Source organism: Polypterus senegalus, chromosome 8, assembly GCF_016835505.1.
Source record: "Polypterus senegalus isolate Bchr_013 chromosome 8, ASM1683550v1, whole genome shotgun sequence".
NCBI lineage: Eukaryota > Metazoa > Chordata > Cladistia > Polypteriformes > Polypteridae > Polypterus > Polypterus senegalus.
The window spans coordinates 97,521,004-97,536,305 of NC_053161.1; positions in this window are offsets into that span (position 1 = coordinate 97,521,004).

Sequence of the window (15,302 nt, forward strand, 5' to 3'; positions counted from 1 at the left end):
CACTATATGCACTTTTCTTATTTCATGTAAGACGAGTTTCAGATAAACTGATCACAGTATAAAACAAAGTATGACAAAGAAAGTAAGATTCAAAATTAAAATAATTGACTTTAGGAATTATATTACGACAAGTAATTTACATGCCAACAAGAAATATAAAATACAACATCTACAATATTCCATGTTGCTATTGTCTTGAGAGCTAAGAAAGAAACAAAAAAACAAACAAACCAAATTATTACGGTTATTATTAGGGTGTATATTCTCAAAGTCACTGTATTACTTTTTCTTGCGAAGGCAGATGTGGCATCTGTAAATATGCCTATTACTTTAAGTGTGTGATTATTATGGGATATGCATTAGGATGTAGGAAATACACAGATAATCCCACTGTTCTTGGTCTTATTCAATTAATAGAATATAACCATACATTTACAGAAAATGTAATTTGTTGTTATTAATCAAATAAGTTGAAGTGTCAGTGCACATTGAATTAAGGACAACATTAATCAATGCCTGACACAACTTCTTATCTGTTATTATTTCATACAGTGATTCTTGTCATTCTAACACTTTCAGATAAATAAGCAAAGGTATTACTCTACTCCAAGGAGATCTGAACAGAGCATAAATTATATATATATATATATATATATATATATATATATATATATATATTCATAGCATTCGTAGTCTGAGACCCGACCTGAATTGTGTTTGTGGTTACCTTTTAGATATATATGTATTTTATATACTGTATATATATATATATATATATATATATATATATATATATATATATATATATATATAATACAGTAAAGCAGGGGCCTGATGATATTGATAAATTAGGAACTTGATCCAGGTACATTTTGAATCGCCAGAGTCAAGAAAAATATGTGCGAGGTGCATTTCTGAGTTAGGTAACACCATATTTGTACAGATTGATGAAGACTGCATTTTAACAAGAGATGACTTCCATTCACATTCTAAAAATCTCATTGAACAGCCTGGCATCAAGCTCTGTCTTAGTTCATGTAATGGTGCACTCCTTTGAAGTCATTAGTATAGTCTGGGGGTACTCCCTACTGTATATCTTTATAAATGGTAGTAGGTAGAACATGTACAGTAAATATTAAAGAAAAGTTATGATATCTGGACAGGCTTCCTTCAGAGAGTGAATTAAAAAAATATGTTCTCAAATATACTATTAGTATACTAAACTCTAAAGGTCCAGATGCTTAAAGTATTCCATAAATTAAACTTTGTGTACTTGGGGGACAGAGAAAATATATGATTCTTCTGTAGGCATGCAATTGAGAGTAACATGAACAATGCTGCACATCCTCTTTGTGACACGTTAACACTTTCAGCCAACAAATTATTCAGCAGAAGTTTGTCAAGAAATGCTACTGGAACTCCTTTAGACCAACAGCAATATGTCTGAATAATGTCACACTGTGACTGTGACTGGCTAATTCAGTGATTTTTTTTCTTTTAAAATTTTCCTTTTTTGGTAATTCTGGTGTATGTTAAGACCATTGTGTGTATGTTATATATATTTATTTATCTATTTATGGATTTATTTATTTAAAGAGCTTCTGTAAAAAAACAACTTTCCTATAAGGACAAACTATCTTTTTATCTATCTATCACTTGAGCCTCAAAATATCTCTTGCATTGGTAACATATATAAAAATAGTTCTGAATTACTTCCTAATTACTGTTGTTGACAGTATTGATAGTAACTGATGCACAGAGTAAGATATACAGTGAGGAACTGAGGCATAATTTTCTTTATTTTGCTGACCTGGCTGGCATTTATGTTCACTTCCCAAACATATTAGAATTAATGGGCCCATCTATGAGCATCAAAATATTTGTAGAAAAAAGGACATGCTTCTAAATGTGAAAATCACTTGTGAGAGCTAGCTCAGTAGAAGAAAGGTTGTGACAAAATTATGCCTAGATTTCATATCTTCATTACCAGGTACTGCATTTAAAATAAGTTCCAGGGTTTGAGTGGCTCTCATGTGTTTTTCAATGCTGTCTGCGACACTTTTTGGTTAACTACTCATTTCAATTTTGGCATTTTCCTCTATCTCTTTAAGCTCAACCTCTCTTGTGGTATATGTTTATTTTAAAATATCTATTTGCTACACATGCAGATAGAAAGATTCTGCCACAAACCTCTCAAGAACCTATGCTGCTGTGACATAAACAGCTGCTCTGCTGGAACAGGATTTTGCTGAACATTACTTGTTAGGAAATAGCTGTTGTATCCATGTCATGTAGTACGTAGCCATGTGTTTCTTTATGGTCTGAGAGTGTACACTTGGATGTGGCACACCACCTGCTTTTCCTTTTCCATTGCATTAATTTTCTTTTAATGGCACTGCTATTGCCCACCTGTTTCTTCTTTGCCTGATGCCAACTAGTCAATCTGCCACTACCAATTATTTCCACACAACATCTCTGACAACACTTGAATACATGTAACTGGAATTAATAAGGTATCCCTGGACCTTTAATGCTTCTGTTACTATTAAATATTTGAATTTATACTGTATATGTTAACAATAATTTGCAGCTGTCAACAATTTAATCACTGCAGCGTTTTAAAATGGATGCATTTGTTCCTTATTTGTGACATTCAGATTGGTAACTAGAGATCATGATTTTGTTTTACTGGGCATTTTGTGAGTACTTTATTTATTACAATTGTCATTCACGTGTGAATAGGAGGGCATTGTATGGACCAAGTAAAGGTAATTTCACGCCAGGCAAGGGGGTGGCGGGGTGCACTAAATCTTCTGTAAATCTCTACAGACCAGCCGCAGGAAAACTTATCTGACTCAACCTTGAAGACGTCACTTCCGTTTCCGGTGCCTCGACTGATGTCACTTCCAGTTCTGGTGCCTAGTATTATGTCACTTCTGGTTCTGGTGCCTCAATTGACGTCAGAAGATGGTCACTTCCAGTTCCCCTATGTCACTTCCGGTCTGACTATTTAAAACCCCCATCTTTGCAACTCAACTTCAGTTCTGTTTTGGACTCAGTCTTGTGAATATTTCTGTTCTTTTCAAAACCTTTTGCAGCCATGGATATTATACTGGTGGCTGCCCCAAACCTTTTTAAGTGTGTCAAGTCAGATCATTTTACCCAATTTTTCATCTGTTAGTATTTTAAATGCCTCTATTATTCCTTTATTTAATTTGCATTGATACACATTGGGTTCCTATTTTGAACCACTACAAACATCAAAGTTTTGGGCAAGAAGACCCCTCTAAAGGAGTGGTTTTTCAGGTGTGGTTTCATTGGGGTTTTTTTTTTAGTCACTAATGTCCTCACAAGCCATTGGGCAACTGATGAAAGAGCCTGGTGAAAAACTAGTGAGGAAAATGGGAGTAAATCTCCTGCCATATGTTTTGGAGCAACCTGACCAAAATCATCATCTGCTAGTAGCAATGGGTTAATTTACCAATTGCAGCTTTAAATAATATTACTTCTTAATCCAAGTTCCAGGATAAGTGGAGAACTGTCAGAAATAACATAACAGTAAAACTTAAAAGAAAGCAGAAAACTGATATTGATAAAAAAAAGTAATCAGAATTCAGCTCTTCTTTTATATACTTATATAATTCACTGTAACAGTCACATGTCTCTGATATTGGATTTAGAAGTTAGTGTTGTATGTTGTCTGTAAACAATTATCAATTGTTAAACTATACTTCAATTTAGCCAGATTTTACCTTTATCTCATTTGTTTGGCAGACTTCATATGGCAATTGGAAGTCTGTTGTACTGTGAAAGATGAATCCGGCCACTAATTACTGATGAATTTTATGGAAATTAAGACCTTTTCATTCTTTTTTATGTTGTTGTTTTAGTAAAAATATATAGCATCACATTGTGGTTAATGGCTCTGAGGTCATTTGATTTACTTGACTCTTTGAAACATGAACTTATATATAGTACAGAGAGAGATAAGTCTTTGCTCAAAATGAAAATATATAGATGTTTGATACTGTTCATTGTGTCATCCTCTAGAATATTAGAGTCCCAAAGCACGATGAGTTAATATGTAGAAACCCATTGCCTTTTTTTATAATTAACATTCTGAAATTTGGCTTCTCCCAATAATTCCACATTTGACTATCTTTCTTCTTATTTTTATTCTGTTAGTCTGATATCTTAATAAGTTTCTTTGTTACTCTGTTACTTGGATAGGTTAAAAAGGTTTGTGTCACACTATACAACTTTTCCATCGATTGTCAGCTGTAGCCCACATTTACAAAATCCTAGTAAGTTGTGGGTAGGCACGTCAGACACCTATAATCAACAATCATGCAGTGTAACATCCCCAGCAACTCAGTTTAGTTTGGCTTAAGTCCTAATGGTGGTCTTCTGTGTGCTTGAAAGTTAAAAAATAATGAGCGCTCACCTGGAAGTACTATGCTTTCAGTGTGACCGTAAGGAAAGAAGGAAAACAAATGTACTGTAATAGATTGTGGAAACAGAATCTCTGTCCAGTGCCTTATGTTTGTCACACCATCATAGAACTGAAAAAAAGATAACGACAGGCTGAAACAGTAGGTGAACTCTCCATACATGGAAAACATTCATACAACCACTGGCACTCTTAGGAAGTACATTTATTGGCCATCAAAATGCAGCAAGCATGTATAAGTTTGTAAATTTGAAACTGTGCTAAAAAGTCATGTCATTCGTCATTCTCCATAATTCTTAGTTGTTTAGTCTGACATCCTCAAGACGAGATCCAGTAACTATAGTTGTTTAAGTGTAACTTGTTCCCCCAACTCAAACATTTGAAGTGTAACACAGGCCTTTAGGGAAACCTGTATATAGATAAACAAGAAAAATGAAGAAGTTCACTGGAAATTATTGGAAGTAATGACTAGAAGTAATTATCATTTAATGTTATTGTTTAAAATATCAACTGAAACTGCAAGCATATTATTAAGACAATTCCAACTACATTGTTTTATCAGAATGTGTATTTATTGATATGCCAAATTAACACTAGAATCTCTGAAGCCTATGAAAAAAGTCATAATGCCAGGCCACCTTAAATTCCTTTGCACCTCCTCATCAGCATCTTTGTTTTGCAAATGTGTTGATCAGCACTGGTAGCAGGCAGTCTGCTCAATCATCCCCAACCGAGGCAGCTGAAGTCAACTCAGATGCTGAAGTCTCTTTATCTGTCAGTGAATTGTTTAGAATTATATAGGGTAAATAAAATATTATTTGGGATACATACATTTCATGTGTGTTCTGTGTCCACAACAATCTGGATAAATGTAGGATGACAGGGAATGCGAGGCAAGAAATATTGAACACATAACTAAAACAGAAAAGTTTTCATGAATGATTTCTTTTTCCTTGGTTATATTCTTGAATACAAGTACACTTGTTTTGTTATACCTTTTTTGAAAGTGTTTATTTGATATTTAGACTTCAGTCTTCATGCATTGCACACTTCATGTCGGCATTTTGACCTTATTACAGTAAGATGAAAAATTTTCTGTTTTAGTTACAATAATAGTTGAAGAAAAGACCAGGGGCCGCATGCATAAGGCCATATGTAGAATTCACACTAAAACTTGGCGTACAGACAAAAGCAGAAATGTGTGTATGCACAAAAAAATGTGCATAAATCCCCAAATGGGGTGCCAACTCATTGCTACCACTGCCCACAGAATCCTCACATATTTAATCATTAACAATATATATTATTCAAATGAAGTTAAAAATGTATTTGTATAATGTAATATATATACTGCATTTCATCTTAAAAATGATATATAGAGCTCCACAAAGATAGTACCTGGAAATCTGATTCAACTTATAAGCCAGTCATCGTCATCTGTAAATACGTGCTCTCTTCTATTGAATTGAATTGAATTGAATTCCTTTATTGTTATTGTATGATACAATGAAATTCAATATGCAAATCTTCCATAAACTTATTTTTCTACAAAATGGTAAAATAACAAAAACAACAACAATAATAATAGGATAAAAACAGTGAAAATATACAATATGAAAGCTTAAGTGGCTCAGGTTGTGCAATATTACAACTGTAATGCAAGTTTGCAGTGAGGCAATTGCACTTAGAAATACAAACAGTCCTACTGGGAGCACTTGATGGACTGATTGAGTACATTTATAGCTCTTGGGATGAAACTGTTTCTGAACCATGAGGTCTGTACAGGAAGGGCTCTGAAGCGTTTGCCGTTTGGGCAAAGTTCAAATAGACTGTGTGCATGCCTGAGGCAGCGTGTGCTAGAAACAATTAAATAACCATATATTTATCCCCGCTCTTGACACAAGAGCTTTCGGATCAGCTGCTGTAGAGCTGTGATTCCACATTCAGATACAGTGGGGGTAAAATACTCTGAGTGGTGTGCACTGAGAGTAACAATGTTAAAGTGGCTGTGGTATTTGGAATAGTTTGGCCATATGGTTACAATCAGATGCCTTGAACTAAAAAATATGTGGTTAATTTCAGGGTATTTGATAAAACCACATCAGGGATGTGAATCTAAAAAAATAAAAGGGTAATCATACAGGAACAGTAGCAATACTTTGATGCTGTGTGCCACCACTTTGCAAAACCAAGTGGAGAATTTTCGTACACAAGGGATTAAGCTGGTATGAAAATGTGCGTTGCTTTACGAAAAGTTTAGTTTTTATACATCGCAATGTGTACGTGGAAACAGGCGTATGCAAAATTTTTGTGTGTACGCACCATTTATACATGTGGCCCCACGAGATGATCTGAGGGGTAGGTTTAAAAAAATTATCAAAGCATAAAAATAAAGTCGACAGCAAGCAATCAAAAAATACAAAAACCAAACACCAACAATAATAAGACAAAACAAAAAATCAACCAAACTATTCAACATTTGCAAAATAATACAAGGTTCTGAGTTTTTTTGGCACAATCAAGTTGTATGTCACATGACACAGGTCACTTGCTTTCCAACTAACACAGCAAATGTTAGTTTGCTGAAACAAAGCAGGGCAAAATGGAAATGCCCTTAAAAATTCTAAATTGTGTTATGTTAAAATGGAATTAAATAACAAAATTTAAATAAATAGCATTATCAGGAATAAATATGCAAAAAATAATCTGTAAACTTACAACATATACCGGAAATCCAGATCGGCAATAAGATTTTATATGTTCCTTTTTTTTTGCACTTTGTATTTACTAATTACCTATAGGCTACCTGTAAGCAAACCTTTCCCTTTGTTTACCATTTTTGGTCTTATCTGTCTTATCTGAGTTCAGGAAGACTCAAAAGCACCATTAATATTCATTCCTAAAATCATATACAATGTGTACCTAAACCTAAACTTAAAATCTATATAAAGATGAATATGTACTATGTAATAACACCTGGAAAAAATAAATTCCAGAGCCAAGACTTGTTTTACACACCCACAAATACAAGGGACATGATAAAAGATCAATAAATATAAAGAAAGAAAGAAAATAATCAACATTGTAAGCATTAACAATGAACAAAAAAAGACATAAAAATTACATTTGAACCCCAGGTATGGGAAAAAACCTGGCTTAACAACATGAAATGCAGAAAGCATCTACAGTAGGAGTTTGGTTTTTTGATCGGATTCACAGACAGCTCTACTGGTCTGTATATTGTTATAGAAGACAGTACCAGTGACAGTATATGGCATTGTTATAAAGATGATTCTAAGTTCATTCATGCAAGTTGTTTGATGATGTATTGGCAAAGGCTAAAATTATATGTGCCTAATCATAAAAAGGACTTGAATAAATGTAAACCATCAAAAAACAATCAAAATTAATAACACCATTCTCATCTGTTATTTTCCTAACATAATCTCAGCTGAGATTAGGTATTAGTGATGAGCGAATTCCACAGTGTTCACTTCAACTTCAGTGTGGTGAAATCACAGAAGTGTTCACTAAACTCAGCAAAATGCATTGAAGTCAATAGGGAAGGACTATCTAAACTAGATTTGAATCAATTCTAATGGTGTTATCATCTTTACTGGACCGATTATTGTTTCCAAAAAGGTGACCTCAGCTATGCGGTATAAGTGCCAATTACTGCACCACAACGCCTCCAGTGAGATCAAAGAAGAAATAACGCAGTCAGAAACACACAAAAATATATTTTGTCAAAACAAAGTGGAAAAGCTGAAATCGTAGTTAAGTCATAAAAATAAGTAGGTCTTTTAAAGGTAGAAAATTCAAATTAGTGTGGCTTGGTCTATTTTTTAAAGTGGTGCTGAAGGCTTTCCAAACTGCCTGTGCTGATGCCTTGCACTTTTACTACTATCAAAAAGATAGAAATATCTTGCAAATAGTAATACATTTTTTCATTATTATTATTTCATAGAGTCTCCAGTGTTATGTGTGTCAGGCTTCTTCAAGATTTTTTTTTATCTCTACATGGCTAACTATGCATGCAAAGAGCACGCGCTTCCTTCTCTTATACTGATGTGGAAATCGAAGATCAACCTTCACATTTGGTGACTAGCAGAGATAACTTATTATTTATGCTGTATAGGTTTCAGAAAAATAAAATAATTCGACAAACAAGGACGAACGCAGTAAATTCACTGCGAATAATGCTTTGGCAAAATTTGCTGATCAACACTACTAGATATGTGCTTTCTGTTTTAAGGTGGCTTATCTTTTTGGCACTTACTACCAATATGCAGGTTTACAAGAGCAATGAATTCTTAAAAAATACATAATTTTGGTTTGATAAAAAATGTAGACTCATTAGTTCATTTCAGAGTTATTGTCATATGTACACAGTGCAATGAACTCCTATCTGTACATTTGACCAACATAGAGCAGATTTCTGTTCTTCTTGTGTGGGTGGACTGAAACTCACACCGTTGGTTATGTAGAATATCCATTCATCCATTCTCTAAACCTGCTCATAACATCACAAAATAAAAATGCAAAGGAGAAGGAACCGGCCGTATTTGTTTTTGCATATACCTGTAGTTTTGCACCTACGAAACTTAGTACAAAGGGTGTTTTGAAGTTTCAAAAGTTTTTTTTAAGGGTGTTGAAAAATGGAAACATTGCTCCTTATAGTTTTGTAAACACTGTACACCCCTTTTGGACTCATATTTCTAAATAAAGGGTCCAGATAAAGAAAAAAATTGAAAAAAACTGTCTTTTAGAAATTCAAAATGGTCAAACACAACCCACAGTGAGACAAAAATACTCACAGACAAAAATGGTAATCTGGTGAGATAATGAAAGTGTATTCCAGATTAAGAATATAAAACACTGTAGGCCCTGCTTTGTCCATTAAAAAACGTTTTGTGATCTGATAATGGTGTCTTCTCAGTAGCCCCAGCTCATTCCTGCTGCATAATGGGAATTGTAGTCCCCAGGCTGGCACTGATTTTTGAGTTGCCTACTGTATCACAACCCCCCTTTCGATATGCCATACACACTCTATTTTAAGTTGGACAAAAGTAACACAAAATTTCTTCAAAATCATTTCAGCTGTTTTTGTGTGATTGGCAAACAAACAGAAACACCAACAGCTTATAATTTTGTTTTTTTATACCTGTCGTAATAGAACACATAGTTAAATAGATAATGGAACTTTCCAATCATATCTAATACAATCTAACATGTAAACATTATGTTTAACTTATTTTCTTTGCATTCTTTGTTCTACATTGTAGTTGGCAAAGCATGGGGGCAAAAAAGTTTCAAACTGTAATTTGTACCTCGTGACTTGTACCATGCAACTATAAGTTTATTAGAATATACTATAAAAAAGTAGTTTATTTTCATGCATAGAATGTAACTGAAACTTTACAAGAGAAAGCCAAAATTGCAATGACATAGACTAGTTGTGTGGTGGCACAGTTGATAGTGCTGCTGCCTCGCAGTTAGGAGACCTGGGTTCGCTTCCTGGGTCCTCTCTGCGTGGATTTTGCATGTTCTCCCCGTGTCTGCGTGAGTGTGCTCCGGTTTCTTCCCACAGTCTAAAGACATGTAAGTTAGGTGCATTGGCTATCCTAACTTGTCCCTAGTGTGTCCTTGGTGTGTGTGTGTGCCTTGCAGTGGGCTGACGCCCTGTGTTGGCTGGGATTGGCCACAGCAGACCCCTGTGACCCTGTAGTTAGGATATAGCGGGTTGGATAATGGATGGATGGATGGATGCATTGACTAGTTGTAGTGCATAGACAACTTAAAGTAACTGGCCATAATTATTAGAAAATGACTTAATCTGCTCATAAACCGTTTCCAATTGTGATGAAAGAAATGGAGAGAAAGAATAAATTAATTTACAAACTAATTCCTTCCCACCAAAAACATCAAAACAAAAGAGAGAAATACTGTCTTTATTTTACACCTGTTTAGCCAGAACTCATGTAAACTGGCCTTATCAACTTTTTACGCTTATTTTATTTCCAAAATTCATCACAGTGTTTATTGTACTTATAAGCAGAAGATCTTATGTGTTAAACTTATGTGTATGCAACATTTTACATCTTTTATAATGTGTAACAGGACTATAGAATATAATCATAAATCTATAGCTTATAATGAAGTGTTACTATTTTGCTTGTATACATTGTTTTACTTATCTATATTACATTACTCAGGATTTGTAATCATCGTTTTCTTTTCTAATTAGATTATACTATATATTCATGTTGTAAACTATGGCGGGACGTTCATCCCGGCCAATACCCCCACGCTGCTAGATGGAGCCCTTCCGGCAGCATGGAGGTGCCCCAAATTCCAGCAGGGCATCATGGATATTGGAGTTTTCCTTCACAGCCCTGCTGGATATCATGGGGGCTGCAAGGAGACACTGCAGGGAGGCTCAGAGACTTGTATTTGTCCTATAACCCGGAAGTACGTCCTGGTCACAGGGACAGAGAAAATGACATACTTCCGGGATGAAAAAGAAGAGTTTTTGATCTGACCCAAAAGTGTGAGGAAATCACATGGACTGAGGGTTCAGAAGCACTTCCAGGTCAAGGACTATAAAGGGCTCTGGGAAATCCCAGGCAAACGAGCTGAGCTGGGTGGCAGGGTGACAATGCGTCTGGGAGAGAGGAGGATTATTGTTATTGTGGATTTGTTTATTATTTATGAGTATTATGGAGAGGAGTGTGCTTTGTGCACTTTATTATTATAATAAATTCAACTTTTGGACTTTTAACTGGTGTCTCATGTTTGATCTGAGAGTTCAAGAGAGCGATAGCGCCCCCTATCTGTCACAATATTAAATAATTACAACTTCAGTAAAGATGTGCTGGTAAAACTGAACAGTGTTATATTTAAACAGACTTAATTAGAATATGACAATATATACAGTATAATGACAATATCTGCTCTTTCGATAGAGCCAAACATCTTAGTGTAAGAATGTCAGCCTTTCTTTGCAAACTGCTCAGCAGGTAAGTTACTGACTACAAGCTGGTATCACTTTGAACAAACTTGGTTCTTAGTTGTGTGTTCAGCAGGTAGGTGTGTTCTATATTTTAGTAGTTAAATTTAAACCGCTGGGTCTTCAAGTGTACATTTTTCATTATATACCGCTTCCCGTTAAGGGATATGAAATAGCATGGGAAATGTATCTGCAAAATCTGAGGAAATTTGCAAAAAATTCTTTTATTTCCCCTGTGTGTTCTCCTGTTTTATTTGCCTGATGAAGACTTCCAGTGTGGGTAAAAGGAAAAAAAAACATTTATAAAAAGGTATTGAAGTGCATAAACTGGAGAACAAAAGGTTGTTAGAACAGAAAATTGTACCTTATATCAATATTATTTGTGTCAACTTTGTGAACTCATGGCAGGTCTGTTTCTGGGACATTAATGATACAGTATTGCTTTTGCTATTGGATCTCTTATTTGAGTAAAAATAAATAACTCTTTAAAGCTGTTTCCACCTTAAAATTTTTTATTCTTAAAATGGTTAAGAAAAACTTACGCTAGCTTTTTTGTATTACTTCCATACCATATATTTTTTTTTAATTTGCATATACACAGAAATGTTTTAATATTTAAAGCTGGATTCTTTTTCTAATGATTGTTTATTTCCTTGAGTGAATGTAGCATTTTTTACTCAGCACTGACTTCCTATGGGGACAAAAAAAAAAAAAAACTGGATTGATTTAAGGGCTGCTACCCACTCCAGGTGAATCTAACAGCTAATAAAATGCATCGGAAACATTCTACAAACCCAACAATTATGCAAAAGTCATGAGAGGAACAAACCTCTGGAATAAGGCATGCAGCATGACTACATCTGACCTACTTTATTGTCCTGATTTTATAAGTACATTCACTGACAGTGAATTGAAACAAGAGGGCAGAATCCCTCTCAAACATAGAACATAATGTATTAGTGGTAATGTAATGGCATGCAATGCTTACTAAATAATTTTCATTTTCTGAGACAAGTTGTTTTTCTTTTTTTTTTTTAGTTAGGGAACATTTTCACATGTTAAAAAATAAAATACAGGTTACACACGAAAGATGTTATTTTTCTGACGTCTTAAATTAATTCAGTACTTGTCTACAAGTACATTCCAAAAAGTCTGCTTTGTAAAATAGAACTCCAGATGATCATTATAGTACATGACAGGCAGGTGTGTATTCACTTACATGGAGATGTTGTTAAGATGAATTATGTAAATCATATGTAAATATATATACTGTATATATAATGTTGTAAAATGTAATGTATGGCCAGTAAGGGAATATGACAAATAAATAAAGAGCAAAACATTTGTTTTATAATATTCCAACTTCTTTTATTATTAAAAACTTCCAATTTTAAGAATGTCACAAGTTTCTTGGCCCATCATGTTATCTTGTTTAAAAGATCATCCTGGATATATGGAAAAAGGATAATTCTTTACATAAAAACCTGCTGAGGGTTTGCTATCTAAATTTTCCTTCATAAAAATGTTTGAAATGAATTATTTTAAGTAGATTGGCTTTGCATCTACAGTAGAGTAAAGGTACATGGAGCATTACCTGGCAACAGAGGAAGGTCAGTAGAATGGTGAGGATGCAGGGAGTGGAGTTGGCGAAGGTGGATGAGTTTAAATACTTGTCATCAACAGTACAGAGTAATCAGGCTTGTGGAAAAGAGGTGAAGAAGAGTACCGGCAGAGTGGAATGGGTGGAGAAGAGTGTCAGGAGTAATTTGTGAAAGACAGGTACCAGCAAGCGTGAAAGGGAAGATATATAGGGCGGTAGTGAGACCAGTTATGTTATATTGGTTGGAGATGATGACACTGAGCAGAAAGCAGGATACAGAGCTGGAGGTGGCAGAGTTAAAGATGTTAAGATTTACATTGGGTGTGACAAAGATGGATAGGATTAGAAATGAGTACATTAGAGGGTCCACTCAAGTTGGATGGTTGGGAGACAAAGTCAGAGAGGCGAGATTGCGAGGTTTGGACATGTGCACAGGAGAAATGCTGGGTATAGTGGGAGAAGGATGTTAAAGATAGAGCTGCCAGGCAAGAGAAAAAGAGGAAGGCCTAAGAGGTGGTTTATGGATGTGGTGAGAGAGGACATGTAGGTGATGGGTGTAACAGAACAAAATGTAGAGGACAGGAAAATATAGAACAAGGTGATTCACTGTGGCAACCCCTAACGGGAGCAGCCGAAAGAAGAAGAACAAGCCAAAGTCGTAACCAAGAGGGCAGGAATTAAATAAACAAAGGTCAAAACACAACAAAACTCATGCAATAAAAGTGAGTCAATAACCAGAATATTTCACATAACCTACACCAAAATGCAAGACGGAAATCATTTACATTTATTTATTAGGCTGACACCTTTATCGAAGGAAACTTACAGCATTCATGATACAATCGGTTCCATTTCTTTTTGGTCATCCAATTGAAGCACTGGCAGGTCAAGTGAGTTGCTTATGGTCATACAATGTCAGTAGTGGGATTTGCCTTTACCACTACACCACACTGTATACCTATCTGTGATCTATAACCAGAGATATGTTAAAAATAATAATTCAGGGAGTTTGTTTATTTAGATTTATCCAAACTTAGGCTCTCAAGAAGTGTATAATGTTGACCTTTACACTGTCGTAGTAATGATATCAAACTGCATTGTTTCCTGTTATCCTAGCTAACAAAAGCTTGGCAAGCCTGCATCATAAACAGAAAACAATAATCCAGAGTATGAACTAATCCACTTTAAAATATTTTGCAATTAACTTATTCAATTCAAGGTGTAATCGTAGACAAACAGATACAATGTAGGAAATCTTTTTTTGGGACATGAGGGAAGATGATCCCATAACTCATGTCACAATACTTTACAGTGACCATTCTGTAGAATGTAGATGGAACTGTAGCTACTCAGGAATCCCATTTATGTATAGAAATAACATACAAATTACATGCAGAGATGATCACAGGTGTCAGACACATGCAAGTAGGAGGACGTTGTATGGACCAAGCAAAGGTAATTCCATGCCAGGCCAGGGGTGGCGGGGTGCACTAAACCTTATCCTATTATCTCTACAGACCAGCCGCAGGAAAACCTGACTGATTCAGAGCTAATGACGTCACTTCCGGTTCCGGCACCCAGAAGAACATCACTTCCAGTTCCTAAACATCACTTCCGGTCTGATCCCTTAAAGCCACCATCTTTGCAAACCCTCACCAGTTTTGTTTTGGACTCTGTATTGTGAACATCTCTGTGCTATTCAAAAACCCTTTTGCAGCCAGAAATATTATATGGGTGGCTGCCCCAAACCTTTTTCATTGTGTCGAGTCTGTTCACTTTCAAACAGGTAAGCAGAAACCTGTGACCCTGTAGTTAGTGTTGGATAATGGATGGATGAATGAAGAAATAAACCAAGGCACAAGACCTCTTATCAGACATCATTATTAGCTGCATTGTTATGCAATCCTTATACAAGAACAATAACATGTATTTATATAGCAGCTTTTCATACACAAAATGTAGCTCAAAGTGCTTTACAAGCTGCCAAGGAAATGCAAACAAGTTAAATTAGGCAAGAATAATAATACATTAGCAACAAAAAATACATCAATACAAGGGAGTATAATATAGATATAGAATTGGTAAAAAAGTAGAGTCTTTCTATAAAATATTGTATTCTGTTTCTCTAAAAATTAGTACAATGATAAGGTCAGATGATGGGGCATGCAGAAAAAACAAAAGACTCCTGTTAAGCTGTAGGAAAAAACTAAATCAGTAGAGGTTCCAAAGCCAAAAGACCCCCC